General features: G+C 38.5%; 1 protein-coding gene across 1 annotated transcript in view; it reads right to left on the bottom strand.

Moving 5' to 3' along the window:
• Positions 1 to 21,890, bottom strand: part of GALNT18 (polypeptide N-acetylgalactosaminyltransferase 18) — a 224,944-nt gene extending 203,054 nt beyond the window's left edge. The window contains exon 1 of the mRNA XM_015864042.2: positions 21,872 to 21,890. The gene's annotated coding sequence lies outside the window, so the exon portion shown is untranslated. The remainder of the gene's footprint in view (positions 1 to 21,871) is intronic.
• Between the last annotated feature and the right edge of the window lie 3,589 nt (positions 21,891 to 25,479).

The raw sequence follows: 25,479 nt of genomic DNA, 5'->3' as shown, positions 1-25,479 counted from the left end.
AGACAATTTCAATACTAAACACGATTCGCATTGTCATTATGGCTACTGTCCTTTGCCAAATTCATTCTGGACGTTAAAAAAAAACCATCAATTTATTCCTTTGCCAATATTAAATAGTCTATGCACTAACAACTTCTTTAAAAAGAAAGATCTCCTACTTTTAGAAGGCTCAACACAGAAAAGAGTGTGAATGTTTACTTGCTTCTGCTTAACACCAGTTGTGGAATAAATCACCCACCAACCAGCAATACAACAAAATTTTCTAGAAAAGCAAGCTGCCAGATTTCCCTGTATAGGCGCCTCAGTTCACCCTTCCATTCATTACAGTGTTTCCTTCATACATGCTGGAATGGTCCCTTCCAAATTCCTTTCTGTCCTATGGAGAATTTCCAGAAAAACATTTCTGGCTGTTTAAAATAGAAAGTGCGAGCTCAAGTAACTACTGTAATCTTTCCTGTTATTGAAATATCAAACACTGTCAATTTCAAAAATGAATGCAACAGTAGAAGGAGTTTCTCATGGACCTCTTATGAGCAAAACATACTTTAAAGTTTATGTACTACATCTATAAATCAGGAGGTGGTATCAAGAAATGCAAGTCAACAGATAGAAGATATTCAATAGTTTTAGAAAAATCCTACTTTGAGTTATATCAAAAATGTCCACACAGGAGATGCTAATGTGCTTCCTCAATTTGTCACAGCAAACTGATCATATTCAAAAATCTAGGAACTTGGTCTACTACTTATTACAAAGTCTTGGAGAGTATTTAATTATTTCTTTCAGCCACCCAGATGACAGACACTTTACAGGGTGCTGTTACTTGTAGCTAACATGAGTTTCAAAAAGGCCCATGTTGTGTTGTTGCTTAAAAGCAAGGTACCACCAGGTCTCTTTCTCCTTAACAGACAGAGTTGTGCATTTCCAACTACCTAGCTTAACAACACAGATTTTGTTTGACACTCTCCTGGGTATGATTATATCCCATCAACTTATTGCCAAAAATATTCTGAATAAAGAAGCAGAAAAGTTGAAAACTTCGTCAACTAGAACAGCACATCTGACATTTGTCTTCAGGCAATTATATACAACATCCACAAAAAGCACTGTGCTAACACACTTTATTTATCTTTAACATAAACTCATGTTGAGATATGATTGTATTAGCCATAAACATAGTGCAGAACTGTTCCTCTTACACAGCAGGAACTCAGGTTAAGCACTAAAAATCATAAAGCACTGCTAACCACAACATTTTTCAACACAATAGTGAGAAGGGGAAAGACATTCACTGAAATAAATCAGCAAAGTTCTGCTGAAGCCATAAAAGACATGAGTCTCTATCAGCTAAGCATCTGAGTTCCTTTGTTTCACACACTGAGAATTAATATAAATTCTTGGTGAGCCACTATTGCCAAGGAAAACAAAGTACCAGTAACTTCCCAAAGATCATCCTTCCTCCTTCTCCCATATCTGGACTTCTGAAGTGAAGTCCCCAAGGAGCAGGACAGTATAGAATGAAGATCCACATTCTGTTGCGTAGTAAACAGTCCACACAGACAATATATTATGCTTTAGCAGTGGAAAGTAAAAAGCAAATGACAGACAGAAGATAGAGGATTATTTAAAAATACAGAAAAACAGCTCAACCTGCAAGAGAGTGAAAAACAAGGTGCAGATTAGTTTTACTTTAATACTATGCATTTATCCAGTAACACGAGACACAATGTATGCCTGCAGTTTCCACCAGTTTTCACTTAAAGTACCCCCATGCCAAGAATTATTCCATTAAAATGCTGTGTTTTGAGGATAACTCATTAGTCAAATAATATATCTATAAAGTATCCACAGAGCTCTGTGATGCCAGGCTGCAGAGCACATGGCCTGCTGTTAAGAGCAGTAGTTGCTGCAGCTTCCTTTTCTGACTAAAGGAAAAATAGGTAGCCATAACTTAAGGAGAAAAAAATAACTTGGTTGTAAATATTGCGTTTGCTACTCAGAACCTGAATAACAATTTATTTCTGTTCTTTTGTCTCAGCTGATCCACTTTTGCACCAGTAAGCACATTCTGCTCCATTCTTACAATCAGATCATACTGAAATCACTCAGCATACAGTAATATTGTGATTTTAGTGTTTTGTAATAAGATATCTATTGTTAAAATATTGACAAGTCATCCTGTAGCCATAAGGAGAACTTCCAGGACAGACAATACCAATTCCACGATACTTAGAGCTTAGAATGGTCACATTTGCCTGAAAATGTCAAAGCAACATCATGCTATAATATCTCCACCTCCCTCCAAGTTCAATTGTTAGGCTTTTTGCTAGGCTAAAGCCATAGAATTTCTACTACTCTTGAAGATGTAAGGGTGTTTAAGTACTAAGTCCCCAAAAACCCCAGAAAAAGGCAATTTTTCTGGAGAAAGCAGAGTATTCATGACAGAGTATTCATGGATCTTCCCTTTTTTTGTTTTGTTATATTTCTTAAAACAAAATAACAGCTGTGACAAGCACAAAAGGAGGAGTAAAACTTCCAAGCTTCCTTCATTAAAACATGTTTTCCAGTTCCCTGTGTCTGGTAAAAGAGCTTAGGAACACCTGCACTATGCCAACATTGCTTCATTATTTTTGTTTTGCTGAAATGAGGCAACACAAATCAATCCAGCAGAAAGAAAAAAGAATCCTCTTTCTCCTCTGATGTGTGGGCACATGCAACAGAATAGCTCACATCTCAGTTGAGATCAACATCTTATCATTACTACTGGCACAGAGTCACAAAAAGTCACTTCTTTGATCAAAGGCTGGAGAGTAGTGTTAAGTTAGACAGTAGGGAGCAGAAAACTTTTCACAATGATGGATGTGCGCTGTTGAGAAGATGCTCATTTGTTCCAATCAGTTTAGTAAAAAAAAAAAAAAAAAACAAGTGAAAGAACCCCCAATATGACTAGAATAACTACATTGTCCCTTTAAAGTCGTTAACTTTAGGCAACACACAGCACAAGTACAACAAGCACCTGTCTGAGAAATTTTCATTTCTTCCTTGGAATAATTTTGTCCAGGAGAGAAACCATTAGTCCCAAATCTGACTGTAAAGCTTTTACCTAAAAACTTGCTGGGTTGTTTCTTCTAAGCTTTTCTGTAGAAAGCATTCTGGGTGGGAAAAGGCATCTTAATTATAATGCTTTGGCTATCAATCAACATTTGATTGGACTACATCACACTAACTTACAATTCCTTTCTCATTCAGTGGCACTTCTAATGCTCCATGTTTAACACTGTATTATTACTGAGCTACTTGATATTCTCACCATGAAATAAAAAGAAAGCTTTATCACTTTATTGCTAACAAATGTGCCCATTATGAGGAAAGAATCTATGAAATATTTTGGAGAGAAACTAATCCAAGAGCAAATTTACAACACTGTAGGACAGACAGACATTTCAAGCTGTAATTCCTCTTCCAACCTTTTAAAATCCAAAACAAAAATAAATTTAAAAAAAAAAAAACACTGCCACATCATATCAAAACTTAAGCCTTTAAAAAATAACTGAAATATTTACTTCCAAACAAACTTAAATAGATTTAAGCTATTTTTAATGGATATCCTAAATCAAGACATGAGATGTCACATGATTTATATTTATCTTTTTAAACTTGAAATACAATACCTTTCATATAAGTTCAGATGTAAAACTCTTTCACTGTTTCTGTGTCAGAAAACCCTATAAAGTTAAAAACATTTAGACCTGCAGCTGGAGTTCAGTAAGTTTAAATAAGATTTATTTTCCTGTTGTGTGTATCAAACAAGGAGCTTAATTATCACTATTCTCACAGTCACTCAGCATCAACTGAAGGGGTCACAGCAGACATCAGGAGTTCCCCAGTAGGTCTATCATGGCACTTCAGAGCCAAGCAAAGCAGCCAGGTCAGATGACTAAAGTGTAAACCCCCACCCAGTACAGTCAGTCTGTCCTCCTCTCATAACAGCACTGCCTCACAGGTAGGTTAATGATCCTTTTTATTGCTTTGATCAGCATAGCAGGCCCTTCTCCCCTCAGGCATCAGAGACTCAAAAATCTCAGTTGTTTCAGCTAAAGGAGAAGCACTGAAGGGGCATCAGGATACAAGAACAAGACTTCAAGGCAGAACTTACAACTAGGTGAAAGAAAAAGAGCACAGAGCTTCTCCAGCTTTTAGACAGGAATGTAGGGAGCAAAATATACGAAAACCTACCTAAAGGGACCTCTCTCAGGAAATGTTAAGGAAAAACATATTCCAACCACAGAGAAAGGCTTTGCTGATGTCTACATTCCACTACACAAAACCCTGAAGTATTTATAAAGGTACAAAGGTTGTTGATGGGAAGAAATAAGAGATCTAACTTAGAGTTTTTTTTGTTTTTTAAATGAACAGGAGAGCAACTGAGAAGCACCAACTACAATAATTTGAGAGAGATGACCAGAGGATCATGATCAGATACGATCAGAGAAGATAGAACACCATGGATGTGCACTTTGTGTCAAGATTTAGCTCAGACTGGAATATTCAGAACAACAGGGTGTTGAACTTTGCTTGAAATTTACTTGAATCTTCCAGTGAAATGTTTGAGCGGGGCTAGAAACTTCTAACCTTGAACATAATGGGTGAGAGAAGAAAGGCAAGGAGTGTTAAGGATTATTTATTTAGTGGAGGCAGAGAGAAATTCATGACAGCAAGAATGGCATATTGGGAAAACCCTATTAGATGCAACCATCATTGATCTCAGCAAAATTTCACACTGCCATGAACAGCTTATTCTCTGTGGTATTTATTATCCATCAGTGCCACTAGGTAGGTACATTTCAAAACATTCTGCAACAGCAGAGACAGAGGGTAAAGTTCTTAGGTCATTGTATATGCTGACATAGCCGTGTTAATGATATTAGACTATGCCAATCTTAGGCAAGGGGACCCTTTCCCTCCACTGTGTTTCTAGGGTGACTGAACACTTTAGGGTTAACTAAAAGTTTAATAAGGCATTATCCAAATATGCTTGAACACTGGCAAGCATGAGGCAACAACCACCTTTCTCTGAAGTCTGTTCCAACGTTTGACCATCCTCACAGTAATGGAGTTTTTCCTCATGTCCAGCCTGAACATCCTTTTTTTATTGGGTAGCACAGAACTGCACAAACGCATCCAGGTCACTGTCAAAAAAAGCACTGAATCAAACTCGTCCTAGAATTAACATTGTTGACCACCCAGAAGTAGCCCCATTCATGATGTGACACTGAGCTCTGCCACTGAGCGAGTTCATCACTCAGCATAGTGTGGACATGCTGAACTCACAGTTAAGCAATTAATCCAGAAAGAAACTGTGAGGGGCAAGTATCAAAGGCATTACTAAAACCCAGAAGAATTTAATCCAACTCCTTCCCTTAATCAGCTAAGCAGGTGACCTATCATAAAAAGATCAAATTACTAAGGCAGTACTTGCCATTCATTAACCTGTGTTGACTATTTCTGATAATAGCTTTCTTCTTAATGGCTTTCAATGGAACCCAGGATAATTGTGAACAGGGACTGTTTTCTTTCAAAAAGTAACTTCTTAAAATAACCTTTTATCTCCTCCCATTCCTTCTCTTTGCCCACTCCCTGCCTCTCCCCACTAAGTATTCCCTAATGTTTTAAGGGTTTTAATGAGTTCCAGCTAGGAACTCCAGATAAAACCCAACTAGCAACTACTATGCCAAGTTGGAAATAAATTTAAAAAAAAAAAAAAAAAAGAAAAACCTTCAAATTCTGCAACTACAATTATATTTTATTCTTGAGATATGACACTGACATTGCTACAAATGCTTTCTTGTGTCATTGGCAATAGAAATCTAGAACCCCTGCTGGAATTTTGCTAGATAGCATTACAAAAAGCTGCTTTCTTCTCTTGCTGCACAATAAGTATCTAGCAGAGCTGAAAGAGAACACAGATGGAAGCTAAAGGCTTAACACCACTAATTCATGCATCACTGCTGTGGGCTTTGCTGAGCATTTCATTAGACTGCTTTCTTTCCAGTAGATTAACACAATGAATCTACATCAGAGACTGATAATTCTATTAACTACTTGAAACTGGTTGGGTTGGAACAGGAAAGATTTGGCAAAATTAAATTACAGGGTGTATATTTGCAGTGTTTTCTGTTACTGAAGAATGACTGAAGGAGTGCCATTCATTAAGGAAACATATTGGACAGTAAATGTGTATTCAAGTCATCAGGAAACTGAGGTTACACCTTCATCCTTCGCTGGTTACAAGAAATGTATCTTATAGCACTACCTTCCCAAGCAGACAGTTTTCAACACCCACATGTAAACATTAAATCTGCATACACTGGCTGTAAATATTGCTTCATCTCACCTAGCTGCAGTTGGAAACATCAGGTTGCCTTCAGACTAACAGTATTGTCTGGCAGTTACAGAATTACAATAGTGTTAAACCTGGCTTTGCTCTGAAGCACCAACAAGCTAATTTAATAGAATGCCCTCTTTCAGACCAAGCTTGTAGTGGTTCAGTTTAAAACGATGAGGTTTTTTGTGTTTGGGGTTTTGTGTGTGTGTGTGTGGTTTGTTTGTTTTTTTTTCTTGTTTTGTTTTTTGTTGTTGTTGTTGTTTGTTTTTTTAAACATATTACATTTCTTTTGTGATACTAAGGTAAATATTTAGAGGCTATTGCTTGCCCTCAAACAAAGAATAAGGAGCAACAAAACTTGCAGTGAACGTGATCAACAAGAGAAGCATATAATTACATCCACGCTGAATACTAAATACAACCATACTTTTAATCTTGTGAGCTATGTGTTCAGGAAAAAAAGTAGTCATTTTAATCATGAAGAACATGCACTTTGACTGTCTGTGTTACTGTGCAGAATAGATTCAAAGGATATAAAGGAACCAGCTCTTTGTTCCTTTAATTAATTTTAGGTTCATAGCAAGAGCTGACCCTAACCTCCAGATTATCATAGCTCAACTTAGACTTCTCAGGTTGCCACAGGAACCCTCTCTTCTTATTTAAAATAAATAGTAGAATGAACATGTCACTCAGCTATCATACAAGTTACATTTTTCTCAGTATTGACTTTAAGACTCCTCTTTCTTCTGAGGATGTTTTGGCTGGTATCAGAGGCAAAACAGACCATAAGTCTCTCATTTATACTGCCCTTTTTAGTATATTGTGAAGTCACTGTTGTATGAAGTGAAATGTAATAACACAAGTTAAAAATGCTGAGGAATTTTTCCAAAGAAAAAAAAATCCCTTTTGGGCAAGGTGTGACTTCTGGAGTGACTGTAGCTCCAGTACACACGTGCTCATCACACATCCACAGAACATTGAAGAAAGTCATCAGTGCAAATGACTTACTATTTCATTTACCATGTGTATGCATGCACATTCACATACACTTGCATTATTCCAGCATTGCTATTTTATGCTTACAGCCTACAACAAAGCAAACACTTTCAGATGGCATTTCTTAACATGCAAAGTTTGATTACCTGTTTGGCACATTTTAACACGAGTCCTTGAAAAGCACTATATCTTCCAGAATTATTGTTTCAGATGTGGGCTTTTCACCATTGCATATATAATTCTAAACAGAAAATGAAGAAACCAAAAGTACTAATGAAGTTCATTTAAGTACTGAGGAGCTGGTGATGATTGAGTGAATATTGTGAATAGCTTTGTTAGAGTTTCAAATGTTTGGCAAGAATGTAATTGTTTAATAGCAACTTCTAAGAAAAAAGCTTTATAAATTCCTCAGAATGCATGGCATATACCATGTTAGGAAATTCTCCCAGTATAGTCAAATGCTTATAACACAGCTAAGCTCATTCTCAATACCATGGCCTAAAGCTCCTCTCATCAAAAGTCCAAATACCTTTGGAAGGGCAAAACTGAAGGTCCCCGAAAGCCTTGGGTTCCTAGCCTCCTAGGAGCTTGAAGCTAATAGCAGTATTTGCAGCTGGATGCAGCATTAGCACAACTGTTGTCAGCTTAGGATTATATAAAACAAAGTATCACAAACAAACATACTTCTACAAATTCCTTTAAACTCCTTCCTTACCAGCAATAACGAAGAAAACATGATTCCCCAGGATCCTAAGATCCAGTTTTGTTAAAAAAATCCAAGGATATCTATTACTAACCAGGAAGATTTGGAGTGGAGTTAGTTTTCATTGTTGAAGCTGCCACAGAAAAATTGGCTTACAAAAACCAGTTCGTACTTACCCTCCAAAATAAATGAAAACCCCACCTCAGTTAAACTCAGGATGGCATCAACCACCCACTTAAGTATAGTAGAGATGATACAAAAGTCTTCTTAATGCTTAACACGAGCATGCTTAAGCTGATGCCTGTGCTCTTGCCATTAGTTTGTGTCACCTTATTGCCACATTGTGCTATGTGACTGGGAGTACTTTATACACATCGATGGTTTATGATTTGGCCCAGTTCTGTGACTAGCAGGGCAGAGGGACCCATGGGTCCACACCTCCAGAAAGGGGAAAACAAAGGGAAGGAAAGATGGGCCCCAAAAATAACAGCAGCAATGATCTGAGGAGAAACAAACTGATTTACTAAATAAGATATCAGAATGCAACACACAATAAAACAAATATAGTTAGAATTGAAGCTAATAAATCAGGAGTGCCCAAAAAAACCAAAGTCCTTATACTAATGCTGAGGTCAGGGCTCCTCTTCTTAAGGAAATATGAGATTCTGTATGGAATACTCTATCAGTCTATAGGAGATGGAGGTGATAATCACTTCCTTGGGAAGAAAAGATTTAAGAATGTTACATCTCAGCAGGCATGTTATAAGCTTACCTTTATCTCTGAATAATACCTGTGCATATGTACCAATCTGGAGATTGCGTGTACCAGAAGACATGGTCAGATTAACTATTTGTTGACAGAAAGGTATAAAGGACCCTTGCCTTACTCAACACCTATACAGCAGTCAACCTTAACATTAAGCTGGCTGCGACTTCAAGATGGATCATCAAGCAAGAAGGGCCAACACATTTAAATTTAACTTGGGATTCATAATGTTTTGGGTTCTCTGTTTTCTTATGGCAATGAGTGGTGCAGAGCTTGGTGAAAATGAGAGGACAAGTGAGGATTTAAGTGAAAATTTGGTCCTGACATTACCATAAGGGTTTAGTAAGATATGCACACTCAGTAGTATCTACATAGTGTAATTAAAAGCAAAGACTTTGTGTAAGTTGTATTAAAAGATACACTAAAAGAAGTATATAAAAATAGGCAAAAGAACTACCTACTTCCAAAGGAGGAAACTGATGCCTGGCAATTAATTCAGAGAACTCAACAAACTGACATTCTGTCTTGGGAAAGTTATTTTGCTTAGATAAGCAGAACACCTGGAGCCCAAAAGCACAGTCTCAATGTTCCACAAGCTGCAAAGAGGTGCACTATACCCTGCTAGGGTTGATAATATAGGCACCATAATGAGGCTGATGTAATAATCAGAAACTTAGTTAACATCCCTTTTTTTTCTAGTTTCTGGACCTGATATATGGCCTTGACCTACTCACACACAGCCTTTTGGTTGGATAGCACCTCACAGTGGGATCCTACAACCACCAAAAACCACTTGCAAAAAAAACCATAATATAGCACATGCATAGTATTAGATTTTAATATGTACAACAATTCCCTGAATAGGCAGGCACTTTGTGGAAATCATATGAATATTCACACATGTTGCATGTACATGATCTGTATCCTTGAACTTCATTGTGCACAGTAGGAGGAGCAGTCTCCTATGTACATGGAGCAGCAAAGACAGAAATCCTAAGAATTTCTGCATTATTATTTAGTGCTGAATGCAGCACTCATTTATTGACAGGCATTTTCTCTAATAAATAGTAAATATGATTAATATCACCTCTCCAAGTTACTGAAGGCTGTCTTTTCTATCAGTTGTAGATCAACTGATTGGTGGGCAGGTGGTGAGAAAGAAGGTATGAAATCTAACTGACAGATCATACTCTTCAATCCAGATCAAACTGATCTGACTGACATAGATTAATCTCATCAAGCAATAATTGAAGTACTTTGATATATCTCTTCTCCATCCAGGACCATCTATTAAAGAAGGTTCTTGAGATACATCATTACTGCCTCCCCACTGAAGTGTATTTCAATTGTTATGCAAGTCACAGAAGTCTATTTTAAGATTATTTGCTTTTATTACAGTACATACAGATGAGGCTCTCTCCTGACATTTAAATAATGCGTCTACATCTAGCAGGTTTGTTTTCCTTCCAGAATGTTAATAACTTCCTGAAAAATAATTAGGAAAACTTGAGTAGAATGAGCTGGAGTTATGCTGGTGGCCGTATGTACTGTTAGCAGAGCCCAAGGACAGTGACACTGGAAAAATTAAAAAAGAAAACTGTAACTGTAGTAGACAAAGCAAGTGAGAACATCTGCACATCTCTATCTCAGGTCAGTATACAGCCCCCATGCTATTTTTCTTTTTGGACTAATGCGAATATACGAAAAATTTAAGCATCCTTTGTACCCCCTACTGCACCAGCTAGAATCCAGCTTCTGGAATGAGGGAAATATATGACTACAACTTCTTGGAGAAATACAGTTAGTATCAGACAGACACTTCTTCAGACATGCAGACAAAAGGATCTTACCAATATAACTAATATACATCCCTCAGAATGCTAGAAGCAAGGATTATCAGTGGTATCTATGTCTCTTGCGCTCATCTCTCCCTACAGGCTTTGGCATTTTTGTGGCAAGCATCTCAGTGAAGAGGTCCCATCTGGAGAAACATTTCAAGTAGCAAGTGGCAGATGTATCCCACATCCTGACAGAGCATGCCTGGATGTTACCAGTTAGTTAGGAGGATTCTTGTTAAAAACAAAACCCACTGCACAATCTTTTTGCAAGTTCTCTACAACTGGATGGCTCATACTGACAAATACGCTGCAGAACAATTGTTAGCAATGTAAGGGAATAGGCTGGTTTTATATGAATCCAAGCCAACTTGCTGAGATTCATTTCAAATGATCTCACATTCAGCTTTATGACAACCTATGAACTCTGGGCGTTGCATCATCAGGTGCTTCAAGCAGGATGAGTAAGGAATATTAATAAAAAAATCCATAAACTACTTGATTTTTTCTAGCTCAGAGTTTTGGCCACTTGCCCATTGAGCTCCCAATTATTTTAAGTCATTCATTTACAGCAATAAAAATACCTTCTTATTAATAAGATAAGAACTCAATGTTTAAGTGCCAGTTTATGGTGTTAGGAAGGACAGAATATAAGCAATTTGCTGAAAGATGAAACATTAGAATTCAACATCTGCTGTCTTCTGAATGCAATCAAGATGACCTTATCAAAGCCCAAAGACATGAAACTGAGCAGATGTCGTTCTCACAAGAACATTTGAGGTCAAAAAACAGTCAGTTCCTAAAACAGAGGAGGACTTGATCAAATACATACTAGTGGCCAAACGGAGACGGATCCTTCCTTCAAGGCAAGAACACTATGCATATGGCGGCAATCAACAGTGGCAGCACTGGCACCACAGTGTGTAGTCAGGTTACTCAAAACTTTGGCAACAGCAGGAACCTCTTAGAGGGAATCCTCAAGTTCTTTATTGCTCAGTATTTTGTACCAGTGCAGTGGGTCTAAAATCAGGTAGGTCTACAGATTTTCTCACCTTTGAGCTGCCTACCCTTACTAGACAAACTTTGTGCCTTTTTGCAGTTTCTGCCTCTGCATTTTATGCAGTGACTGAAAGGTGTGCTGTCACCTCAGCATCACACACACTTGTTTGCTGACAGTGGCAGCACAGACTTCTTCTCTGCAAGCTTAGGCACACCTTAGCTGGTGATTGTAACAACAGGATCCTAAAATCAGAGATGCTTTTTTTTTTTTTTCCCCCCCCAACATTTGACAACAACTCATTACTTGCATAATTTGACCAGTGATTTGTGCTATTTCACAGGTATGTACAAGGCTTCTTATCCTGAAAGCACTCCCATATTTTAAGGAGATAAAGCCAGCACAGAATGTCACAAAAACTTTGACATTTCAGTGCTCAAACAAAGGCAAAGTCATAATTATTTAGGTAAGACATAATTATTTAGGTAAGACAAGACACTGCAAAGTCCTTAAGCTTTATAAAGTTCCATGGTTTTGTTTAGCTAAGGCCAAGAACCAACAACCTGAACACTCTGTTTTTATAACCATAAGGTATTAGCTTATGTCAAGAATGTACATAGTGGTTATATTCTTTGTAAGGAATCATTAGCTGACACAACTGCAGCTGAGGCTGTTATTCATACAACTTGCCCTGTCTATGCAAAGCACAGACACCAGTAATGGGGCCTATTCTAAAAATATTTCTATATGTGTATTACAATAAAATCTGTAGATTTAAGATCAAGCATACACCGAGAGCATTAAAAAACAAAAACAAAAAACCTTTGTCATGCTAATGTGCGATGCAGATAATATTCCTAGCATAGTTTGTATCACTTGCCTACAGAAAAGATTACAGACTTCATTAAGAATGGAAAAAAAAAAAAAAGAAGAAAAAAAACCCTAAATAAATAAAGATATTATTTAAGTGAACCACTACTGCTTGCTTTACTATAAACTGTTCCAAGAGTTTTGAAATGAGAAGCAATTCACTACCCTGGAAAGTCTAAGTCACATCCACGGCTTCACACTTGCAGTTCCACTTATTCATACCCACACATTTGCGGAACGTTGCAAGGTCACAGGTATTACAGCCACCTGATTTGCTAATCTCAGGCAAAGTGCACATCCTTGAAAAACACATCACAAAAGATAATGCTGCGAAGATAAATTTAAAGCCAACAGAAACAAAGAACATGGACACAGACAAGTGAATTGATACTATAAACACCTAACATATGGCTTTTTCTTTAAAACGTTGGCTATCATCTACATACTGCACAGAATCACAGACTGACTGAGGTGGCAGGGATCTCTAGGTCCATGTGGTCCAACAGTTGCTCAAGCAGGGACAGGAACACAGAGAGACAGCTGCCCAGAACCACATTCAAGTGGCTTTTGAACATCTCCAAGGAAGGAGACTCAACAGCTTCTCCACAGGCAACCTGTGCAAGTGTTCTGTCACCCAGTCAGTGAAGAAGTACATCCTACTGTTTAGGCAGAGCTTTTTGTATTCCCGTTTGCTCCCACTGCCTCTTGTTCTGGCACCACTGACAAGAACTTAGTTCTGTCCTCTTTGCACCCTCCCTTCAGACACTTATACACATTGATAAGATCCCCACCAAGTCTCCTGTTCTCCAGGTAGGACAGTCCCAGTTCTTTCAGACTCTCCTCAGATAAAGATCCTTTCTTGTAGCCCTATGTTGAACTCTTTCTGGCATGTCTATGTCTTTTGTGTTGAGGGGCAGGACTGGACACAATACTTCAGGTGCAGCCTCATCAGTGCTAAGGAGGAGCATCACCTCTCTTGGCCTGCTGGCAACACTTAGTCTAATGCAGTCAAGAGTGCCATTACTTTGCATACTGGCAAGAACACTCATGAGAAATAACATCTCAGTAACAAAGCATAATAGACTAAACAATGCTCTCTCAAACCACCAAGCAGCAGCTATACTGTATATTATACCATGCTATGCACAGTTTAAGCTTCACCTACAAAATCAAATTACTCAGAGAAAATCTTACCTTAGAGCAGCAGATGCTATTTTCAGCAGTAAAACAACTGCATGTTTTATCTGAGAATCTTAATTACAAGAAGATACAAGCCTAATTTACAGCATTTTTCACTGTTTTTGAAAGTGCTGTGGGTCACAGCAGTAGCTTATAAAACAGCAGGTACATAATGTGGAGGCCTGAACAGTAATCAAAGCTAACAGTTGATCAGGCATGATTATATGTTACTGCAGAAGCAAGCATGTTAAATTATTCTAAAAACACCCATTCTCCATCTGAACACACTTCACAGTTTCTTCCTTCCAATCAGAACTTTAAACAGGTTCTTCTCTCCAAGCATTACACATTTAAGTCACACCCACCCTTGCTTTTATTACCAGTTCAGTGCTAGGAAAACTATGGAAAAGGTGAGCTTGTTAAATCTTCCAGAACAGTCAAAACAAAGGGAAAGAAAGTGACCCTTAACTATGGTAGACTCCTCTTAGCCAAACCGTAGAGTGATGGTCATCACAAGAGATCCATTACTCAGAAATAGTAAACTATCACTTAAGCTTCACATTCCTGGAAACTCTGGATATTGTTGTCTGTTTTTTTAGTCATTACTATTTGTTTCAAATGTCTACCACACAACTACAAGAACAACAAAAAAAAGTGTATTACAAAATAAAAATCTCAAAGACTCATTCAAGCAATTATCACTACTTAAAAATGGGCATGACAGGAAAGATCTCCAACCATAACAAAGCTGAAATTTGATACGAGTTAAAACACGTTTTTCTTTGAGTTTGTTTATAAAAAACACAGCAATAGATACAAAGTCTTTCAGTTCTCTGTTTTCATGCAAAATTTCAGTACCAAAATAAACCGTCAAATCTGCTGTTTGGACATTATCAATTAACACTTCCTTTGATGTCACTGACAGCCCAAATAACTAATACTGAAGCAGTGATGGGGTGGGGAGGGGGAAAACACTCTGAAAAAACCAATGAAAGGCATCTTCAACATGGGAAGCCAGCTTCCCTGCCCCAGTGTACACAGGTCCCAGCCTCCCAGCCCTCTTCCAGAGGTGCTGGATTTTAATTTGTATTTACCAAAGTGCATTTCATGCTTATTTAAAACAGTCGCAATAATTGTTTTTATGGTTATCTAAGGAGGAGTTTTTAAGCATAGCTACAGTTACCAAATGTAGAATAAAGCTAAGCAATTTGTATTCTCAGTTAAAGTTGCTAGGGAAACCTAAAAGGGTGTGTAAATATCATGTTACAGTAGATAAAGGTATATAATAATCAGAGACAGAGGTATGAAAAAAAAGCAATACAAAGAAATGGTGCTTTTAAAAGAAAAGAAAAAAATCTTGCTTTAAGAGTTAAGATTTCTAACTTTAATATTCTAGTCCATGCATTCAAACAACTGTTGTTTCTCCTCACTAAGAAAAGCAGCTCTTCAACTATTGGTGAAAAAGATCCCAAAGATATGTTAATTTTCCCCCTAATTCATTATCTACTCTTATCACCATAGTCTTTTCCAGTTTTTCCCAAAGACTGATGCAGTTACAAGTATTTTTCTGCAGCCCACGATAATGACAAAGATCAATTCATGCTTTGCTTTGTTATTAGGTTGTGTTACGGCAGTGGAAATTATATTGCTTTAAGTTTTGAAATGTTTCTGAGTTTCGATAAAGCCATTAATCACAACATGACTATGTTAGTCCAGACTGCAGGGCTGTCCACGACAATGCTAAGAACAACTGATCTTTAATAATTATTCTTCCTTTCTCAAAACCTTACTTGTACAGATTTTTCTCTACTTAGATAGTAGCTCTCTTCTTAGAGATATGAGAGATGAAGAGCAAAGTGAAAGCTCTCAGCAAAATCTCTTCTCAAAGAGTCAGGATAGGGTTTGACTTCATGATCTGCACAGTACCTCATTATGTCCTAACTGATCTTATATCCTAGTGAGTTCAGCAGCAGTTGAAAATATTCAACGTCTGGCAATACTTGGATTTCAACAAAGCAAAACACTTGAAAATCCACAGATGAGACACAAAATAAGTAGCTCAGGACTCTTTGTCCCTCTCTATGGTAGCCTGACACTGTAAGCCTCCTGTTGACTGCAAGTACTAGGCACACTCTTTGCATTTACTAAGCAAAAGGCTTCTTTCTAAATAGCCTCCAAGAGGTCATCACCCACAGAAATTATGTTGCCCAAAAGAACAGTTTTGCAGCATTTAGCAAGCTGCTTTTGTTTCACATTCTCATCTTCATTTACCTCCCACAGTTTTCAGCCATTACATTTTGGTCACTATTCCAATCCCATGCTAGACACTATTGGGAAGTACGTATCAAAAATCATGTACTTGAGCACTACTTTATTGTGCACCTCACCACCCACAAAGTTCACACGGAAGCCTATATGCACATCTATATACAAAGCACAGATACTGGACGTACAAGCATTCTGATAGCCTCAGAAAATGAGAATGTAGTGTTGGGAAATAGAAACAAAGACTGAATCCATTTCTTTCTTCCAGGCAAAGTTTGCATACCTTGCAGCAGCTACTGACATCTTTTTTTAAATACGTAAAGCACAGAGATTATTTATCCCTGGATAAAGAGCACTCAACATTTCAAAGGACTAAAGCACAGCAGGGGGCAACTGCATTGTACAGCAGCACACAAGGGTCACGCAGATAACTGGAGGGCTGGAGCGTTTCTCCCATGGAAATGAGCTGTGTGAATTGGGTTTGTTCAACTTGGAGAAGACTCCTGGAAGGAGCTTTCCAGAGTTCTTGAAAGGAGCCTATAAATAGCAGGGAGAACAACTTTTTACACAGGCAGGAAGTGCTAGGACAAAGGAGAACGGTTTATGCACTAAAGGAAGAGAGATTCAGATTAGATGTTAGGAGGAAATTTTTCATTCAAAAGGTGGTAAGACACTGCAACATGTTGCCCAGAGAAGCTGTGTACAGCCTATCTCTGGAAGTGTTCGAGGCCAGGTTGGATGGGACCCTGGGCAGCCTGAGCTGGTGGGTTGGAACCCTGCCCATGACAGAGGGTTGGAACCAGATGGTGTTTTAGGTCCTTTCCATCCCAAGTCACTCTATGATTCTATGAAATAAAGGTACAGTTCACCTTTCAGGGTATCAAACAGGCAGTTTTTACAAGTATCACATCAGCAACAGGCTTACAGCAAGACCAAAATTGCACAAGTGATGTTCACAATTTATCAGAAGCATGTAACAGTCAAGTTCAGTGCTCTTTCACAGAGAAAGCACTACAGCTCACTGTGCTCAGAAACAAGCAATATAATTTCCCAAGTTTTTTATTTAAACTCTATTAGTTGTGCCACATTTGATCTTTAAGGTCTTTTCCAACCTGAGCAATTCTATGATTTGGTTTTTCTTCAAGGAGCCCCTTAGCAAGGGTCCATTCTGTAAATCTCTCACTAGCCAGCTTCAAATTTGTGGAAAGAAGAAAACATTTTTGTTTTGTTTTATCATACAATCAAGCCTAGCATTAAATTGCTTTTTCACTATTAATAACATTCATACAACTCAACTAGCATTTAATTAGTACAGCAGTTCAATCATAGAGCCTTGTCTGGCTCTCATATGGGTGTGATTCTGCTCTCAGGCAGCCCAGAGTATTTTAGCTGCTGTGATTGGAAACAGTTAGGTCTTCTGCACATAACATAATCAAAGCATTTAATTCCTGCACTGTTTCAGTAAGCAAACTCTCAGGCAAGTGTAAGCAGTATTATGATTGACTCAACTTACAGTAAGTGCAGGTCATAAAAGAGACAGAAGTCACCTGAACCTACATGTCACAGGACCAGGCATCACATGTTGAATAACAGCTCTGACCCACACTCCTAACTCTCCATGTGAAACTTCTGTGCAAGCATTACAACATAAGCCCATTTTTAAAAGGTCAAAACACAACATGGAAGGCAACACTAGAATGTTATTTGCATCTCTCCCAGCAATACAGGAAAAGATTAAAGTAGCTTAAAACACAGAGAAGAGGCAATCCTTGATAACTGCTGAGTTAACCAAAATCGAGATGCACTCCATATTGTTATACCTCTGGAACGTGAACTGTGCTAAGGAATCACACTATCTGGAAATCTGCCCACCAGTTATGCAGTTCATGCTTTCATAACAGCAACAACAGCTAAAGAGAGAAAAAGAAAAAGTATATACTTTCATGTAGAGCACTGAGTTTATAATAGCAAAGTACCCTTCCTACAAGTCAAATCATTGAAAGCTACACAGAATCAAGCGGAGGCAACCATGACTGATCCCCCTCTCACTTCCCTTTCTGAGTAATAAAACGTTAGTTAGAACTGTTTCTTAAATTTGAAGGGGGGAAAAAAAAAGAGAGAAAGAGAGAGAGAGATAAGAACAGATCACTGAAGCCTTTTTGGCTCTGAGACTCCACCTCCAAGTACCCACGCAATCTATGAATAAAACTAACAGGCTCATAAAGTGACAGAACATACGAATCCTAAAACATACTGCTGTAAATGTGAGCCAGATTTAATCAAATGTAAACTAAAATTAGAGAATAGCATATGGCCAACTGTGGTGCTACTGAAAATCCATCAGCTAGTTTTAATACGGTTGGGTTAATTTTTAAACTAAGATTTTAGAGCTGAAATAGTTTCTCTACAGCAGACAAGAAACTTGGTTCAAGCACAACCATCCAGATTACTTCTAAAAATTGACTGTGCGTCGTTAGTTGCACTTGTTTCTTGGCTTTGTCCTCACTGCAGAAATCTGCTTTCAGCATTCCTCCGATAGTCACAACTACGTTCTCAGTACATAAGTTTCTCCTGCTAGGCAGGAAAAAAACCTCTTCACATCCTCCTTCCTCTCCAGCACAATCACCCAGTTCAGAATTTGGTTGCATTTCAGGCATCATAAATTCCTAACCTCATTTCCATAGTGCTGTTTGTCCCTACATTTGAAAGCAAAATCCTTAATAAGGACCTAATGCTGAACATTAACTTGCATTTTAAGCCACATCCACATTAATAAGAAGAGAATAAGGACAGGAATAAAACTGGTATACCTACCTTATTTTTGGTACCCTCGGCAGAGGCTGAATTCAATCAATTCGCTGGAGGCTTCCTGCTTAGGAAGAACACTAATTTGAACTGTGCACTATGTTTTCTTCTCTTTATCATGACTTTTTAAGAGAGAGAGAGAAGGAAACAAACAACCTCCCATACCCACTTTTCTCCTCTCTCAAGCCTATTAAAGAATTTAAAGTAAGCAGAATGGTTCCTTCCTCTCTAGAAAATGCTTTTTCACACAGGCTATTCTCAGATAAACTCAAGACATCCCAAAAAGCGCTGTAGGCAGGTTGATATTAGCATCATAATTAAAGGGCTCTCAGCCTCACCACCTACCAGCCCCAATTCCAGATCGCGCTGACTTTCACTCCCGAGGGTCAAAAAGTTCCTTGTGGAGCTCCTGATAAAACTCTGGTATCCTTTTTTTCTTTTTTCCCACAGCCGTAAATCTTTCGGGAACCAAAAAGGGGAAGTTTCTCTTCTCGAGCTGCCCCGTGGAGGCACCGGGGCGACGTGGAATGTTCTCCGAGCTCAGGCCACGTGCGGGCAGCAGCAGCAGCCCAGGTGCAATCGCTCTACCCCCTGCAAACGGCCGTCACATGCGCGAGGCTCCGGTCCGGCCGCCTCTGCGCTCAGAGCTTCTGAACTGGGCGCTGCGCTGCTCGAGCACCCGGGCACGGCGCCGTGACCTTAACGAGCTGCTTCATTGCTAACTCCCGGACGCAGGTGATGGATTTACAGCGCCCTTGTGTCCCTCAGCTGCTAATTGCTGTAGCGCTTGTGCTTTCTATTGCGGTATGAGCTTTAACGATTGCAGAAGATCACTTTTAAACGCTCTCAAACAGAAAAAAGATGCACCGGGGAACTTGAAACAACAGTAAACCTATGAGCTATTTCACAACGCAAAAGATCTCATAAGAAGGGGAGATAGGCTTTCAATTGTGAAAAGTGATGACAAAGGGAGATGCCACCGCGACCACCGCTGAAAGAAATTTAAGGAAGAATGAGAAAATGGAAGACGACGGCTTTTGGGCAGCATTTCGCTCCCAGGGCTCCATCCGAGTGGATCGATACAGCTCTTATTGTCAGCACAGCCTGTGACTTATCGCTGCTGCTGTTACAATGGATATCTCCAATGCCGTGTTTTGATCTTTCCTTTTAAATTAAAATTGGTGCGCAAAGACTGCGGTCTGAGTTGGAAACAGGGACATAAACACTGCAGTGCTATTTTTCTCCAACACATTAATTGTGAACAGGACACTTGGGGCAGGGAACTTTATCATGTTCTGGAGGCCAGCACTAGCCTCAGTCCCAACCTTCCTACACCACAGTTCAACTCCTGTGCTTCTAGTGCCAGCACATTTGTCCCTTAACCTGCCATTTATTTGTTTGTTTATTTGGTTTGAGGGTGTGGTCGAGTCTTACAACAGTGTGGTATAAATGATTGAAAAAGCAAGTGGAAGAAGAGTGGGAACTGAACCCTATATTTAAACAGTAGCGCAGAAGCTGGTTGTGAAACTGCACTTTCTCATTCATGCAGTGTAGGAAAGAATTTGTTAAGGCAGCTGATTCCTCTCATTAGCCTTCCTAACGTGGCTGGGGAAAAAAAGAGCAGTTTCAAACACTGAAGCCAACCTTTGAGAAACGGTTTTCTCGGAGATGGTCTGTGCAACACTGAGAAAGGCACTTGCCTGTCAACCAAACAATGATGATCCTTAGGGCCAGAGAGTGAAAATGACCTCGCAGCTTAGGAGCTGGAGGATTTATTCGTTAGGCTCGAAGTGAAGTTCCTTTTGCAATCAGGATTGTTACTTTGCATATAGTGAAATTATTTCAACCACAGATGACAGAAAATTTGCAGCAGAATATTCCTGATCTGACTTTCTAATATACTCTCCTGAGAAATTCAGATTCTGTCTCCATATGCAACAGGTGGGTGAAGAAAGCCTCTCTTTTGTTCTGATGCTAAGCAGGTGGAACAAACTTGTACTAATGAGTACATACTGGATATTACCACCTTGCTTGTATTTTCAAGAAGGCTGTGCAATGGGATAGAAACATACATAATTTGTAAAAGGTGGGAAAGCTTTATTTTGGTTAAAGTGCTATGATGTTCAAGCCACAAGCAGCTTTTCACATAAACAGTGTCTGAAATGTAGCGACTGCTGACCTTCACTGAGTTAGGTGATGATTACTGTCTCGCAGGGAAAGTTCTTATCAGCAGTCTCTAAGTGCATGAAGCTGTTCACTCAGGTACTCAGTTTTCTCTCATCTTTTGCCTGTCCTCAAGGTTAATCTACTCCTCTTTATTACCTTACAATTCTCTCATATGGTAACAATGTTTCCCAGCTGTATGCCGATAGCAAGTTTCATTACCAAATTCTTCATTATTGCACAAGTGCCATTAATAAAAATTTCACATACACTTCAGCCCAAGAAAATTCCTCTTAAGATCTCCAGTGGCAAACTCCCTCTGGCCTGATAACTCCACTTAAAACACATACTTCCCCTTCCTACTATGTCATCTATCTTAAATCAGAAAGCTCCATTATAACATCCGGTCTATGATCTATCTTTCCAAGCACAGAATTAATAATGCATTATAACGCTACAGTGAGATAGACTCACAGAAAGATCTTGCCAAATGCAACATGTCTATCCTAACATAGCATGTAAGCAGGAAAAAAAATAATCGCTTAAGACAATAATAATTTACTAGAGGAGTAAAAGGAAAAATATTTTGATGTATCAAAATCAGATGATACAAGATAAACTGACCTCAAGTACAGTGGTCTGTGTAAGAGCAATACAGAGAAAGTGATTGCAGCAACAACAAAGAGGTACCAAAATAGTTTTCATATTAATATACGAGGAAATAAAGGAAAAATATTGCATTTTTTCATGAAGTAGATTTGTCTATGTAACACATTAAAATGTAATAGCTAATACAAATCAATTAATTAGTCATCTGCATTAATGAAAAATAATGTTCATTATTAACCAAAATCAAGTGAAAGTCCTTCTTAGACATGCATGCCCACTAGTTAGCACAACTACTCACAGGTTTGGTCAGCTGAGGGAAGGAACTTTTTTGGTCCAGTCACTGGCAGGGTCTTGGAAATGAAGTGCATGCAAGTTCTCACCACTAGGATGAATCACAGACCTGGGTTATCTGGGACCCTGAAACACAAAATGAGTAAGACTTCATCAGTTACTGCATGACAAAATCAAAGTCCAAAATACACCAGATTTATTTAATAGCTATTATAAGGATTCAGGGGAGACTGACTTCTTGATGCTCTTTCTTGATACAGTTAGATCAGGATCTTCTTCCTCTCACCTTCCATCCTACCCTCTCTGCACTGTTCACTGCTTAGATATTCCCAGTCACAACGAAGATACAATTTCCCTTCTCCAGTCAAGAATTCTATCACGTACATCTTGGCATCAAGCCTTATTTGTGGCTTCTTGTACCATACCACCTTATTTTCCCTGTTTGCTTCATTCGATCTGTAGCAGTTTTTAAACGGTATTTAATAGAATTACATTAATAAAACACAGTTGTTTTCAATGGGTCAGATTTCCTTTCTAGAGTGCTCTTTAAAAGGTATTTGGTAAGCTTACTTCGGTCATCTTTGCAATGCAAGAGTACCAGTGCTTCTGCATAAGCTTTACGAATCATGAAGAAAGTAGCAGAGGCAAGTTCAGGTTCATCAGTTTAACAGAGACACACTCACAGTGCTGGGGTCAGCTGGCTGGTCAGTCTGCCAAGTTCTCAGTACGAGTGGTAGCCAATCAGTACAGTGCCTGCCCTGGGATTACCCCCAGCAGATACCAGCAAGATGTCTGTTAATCCCCTTTAGTAATGTGGCCACATATGCAATGTGAGACAATAAAGCATGTATCAGCAAGGTCATTTGCAGGAAGCAAGGAGACTTGTTTACAGCTTCAGAGCAATTTCTCACAAATGAGTTTCTTTTAGTTACCTGCAGAAAACCAGAGCCAGTTTACTTACATTCCCAAGCTAATAGCCCTTTCTCATGGGCCAATTGCCTATTTAGGCTGCGATCAGTACTTTTCCACACAATCTCAACCCAAAAAACACTGTTTGTGCTGGATGAAATAGTAACTGCATAGATTAAACATAAATACATGCAAAATATATATGGGAAGCTTTATTTAATTTGCTACTCAATATATTATATATATACACACACACTCATATGCATCTAAGTAAAAAATATGCAAATCAATTACATTACAAAGAAAATAAGTGAAACATTATGAAGCAGAAAGAATACAATATCAGTAAACTAAGATTTCTTACATACATGTTTATAAACTACTAGGAAATAATTTACAAAAATGTGGAAAGTGTAACCAATAACGAATTGGAAAATGCAAGATTAAGCTTGTTGCATATTCCTTACAGAATACATCTTTATTACATGCACATACTCTTACATGATCCATTTTTACTTGGGTTTAAGACAGATTGCTCTCTTACAGAGCTGCTATCCGGTATTAGATTTTGTTCTTATTTGCTCACTGGACAAAAGCCAGCACTGTACTCAGCACACACTATTCCAGTATTGCTTTAAAGGAAAAGTACTGGACTTCAGTGAGTACAAATCTTCTTCCCTCTCTTCTTACATACAAATGACTTCCTAATAAAGATAGGGCACATCTGTCCCATGCAGCAAAGCGTAACAGTTAACTCCACCATTCCAGTGACCTGACCACAAATACAACCCTCACTGACTGTATGAGAGGATAAAGTAAGTGCAAACACCTGTACAGCACTGTAGCCCTATTAAACCCTGAATGCCCAGCACAACTAATCGGAGCTGACATGTCTTCTTACTTGCAGTGCCAAGCATAGCTGAGATCTCTCCACTGCCCTGCACTGATACAGAGAAGGTTGGTGGGTGCTTAGTTTTGAGACTCATTCAGACAGGGAGAATGAGACCTACAGAAAACATCACACCTTAAGATCTGTGACCATGCACCAATTTGGATACCAATGACACCTCAAAGCAAAACATTTCAGACAATAACATGGAACTTCTTGATTAAATGTCTGAAAGCCAACAGTAAATTACAGTATCTATGACACCAAACAGAACAAACTAGCCTTTTATTCACAGTGTTGAACAGTAGGGCCACACACTAGGATTTCAACTCAATCAGGCATGGAAAGTAATGATGACAGACATTCTGCCACATCTATATTGGTGATACCTGTATTTCAAATACTCAGTCATTAAAAATGCTTGAATTTGCTTTTTTTAAAAAAGTAGGGTACGGAACTTTGTGTACACTCAATATATTTTTTAAACATTATTATTTATATTAATAATTGTTAATTGACTAATATATTAATAAGATCCTAAATAGCAATTTGTATATTTGCATGCATTACTCCATTAATATCATGAATACTTCAATTTGCAAGTATAATATAGTCTGAAAATAGCTACTGCAAATGAAAGGCTGTACTCTGTATATGCTAAGAGAACTAAAGGTCAGCCTGTAGCATCCAGGAGATCCTGTTTACTAATTCATGCAGTGTTTCACAGGCATGCTTTAAGGACAATTGTAGCTTTTTAGCTTGTTGGTATTCTGCAATAGTGGAAAGCTTATTGGGTTTTTCCTCACTCATCTGTCATGCTCTAAGGGTTTCTTGATCATTAATGATCAATAGATCAGTTTAGATGAGAATGATAATTCAGAAAATTGAAAAAAAAAAAAAGTTTCCTTGATGGGTCTATATATTGGTAAAAAAGGAATCCAATTTTTAACTTACTCCTGGGTAATAGATGTAGTGTCTGAAGAGAACGTTTTAGAATTTCAGAGACGCTAGCTTTGGCAATAATTGAGCACATATTTGGATTGTTCATGGTTTTATTCAAATGTTTTACAAATACTCTTCCTCTAAACGCACTGACTTTACTAAGATCCTGAGCTCTATTTAGACCTTTTGACTTCATTGTTTATTTAGTTACCAAATCAGCCTCTGCAGTTAGAAAGGTAAATACTGTCCCTCCTCACTGCTGTGAGAGCTTGTAAGTCCAAAACAGACAAGAAGACGAGGGCCTTTATCATCCATACACATACGAAGCTACAGTCCCTGCTTTGTGTTCACTGACCCTTTTGCCCATCATCTATGCCTCTCTTATACATGCAATGACATGGGAAAGAAAAAGAGAAAATACACAACTAAGGAATTGCTTTCCTTCATATGTTTCACATATGTCTTGCTCCTGCATGAACCACAGATGTTTCATACATGTATGAACTCTGTCTCCACCCTTCTTTCTCTCCAGCTACTTCACAACTTCCTACACATGGAAGACTTCCAAAATGCCTTTGCCATCTGGTCCTATGCACCACCTCATCTTTCCTCACCACCTGCCATTCATCCATTGTCTGACTTGATTCTAGCCAGAAACAACATTATTTTTCTCCTTACTGAGTCCTGAAAAATGTGAATTTTCCCTTGTTTTAGACTAATGAAAATCACCATGGGTGAGAATGTATGGCAGGTGCAGGTACCTCATACAGTAACCATAGTCACCTTGAACCATTCCAGATGACTCGGGTAACTGGAAAGCTCTAATTTTTCTTGTTTCGCATATGTTTCACCATTTCCAATGGTGATCTTTCCTC

The sequence above is a fragment of the Coturnix japonica genome, chromosome 5, assembly GCF_054131305.1.
Source record: "Coturnix japonica strain WE chromosome 5, WE-NBRP24, whole genome shotgun sequence".
Classification (NCBI taxonomy): Eukaryota; Metazoa; Chordata; class Aves; order Galliformes; family Phasianidae; genus Coturnix; species Coturnix japonica.
The sequence above is the reverse complement of the archived record's forward strand: the minus strand, read 5'-3'. Positions and strand labels throughout refer to the sequence as shown.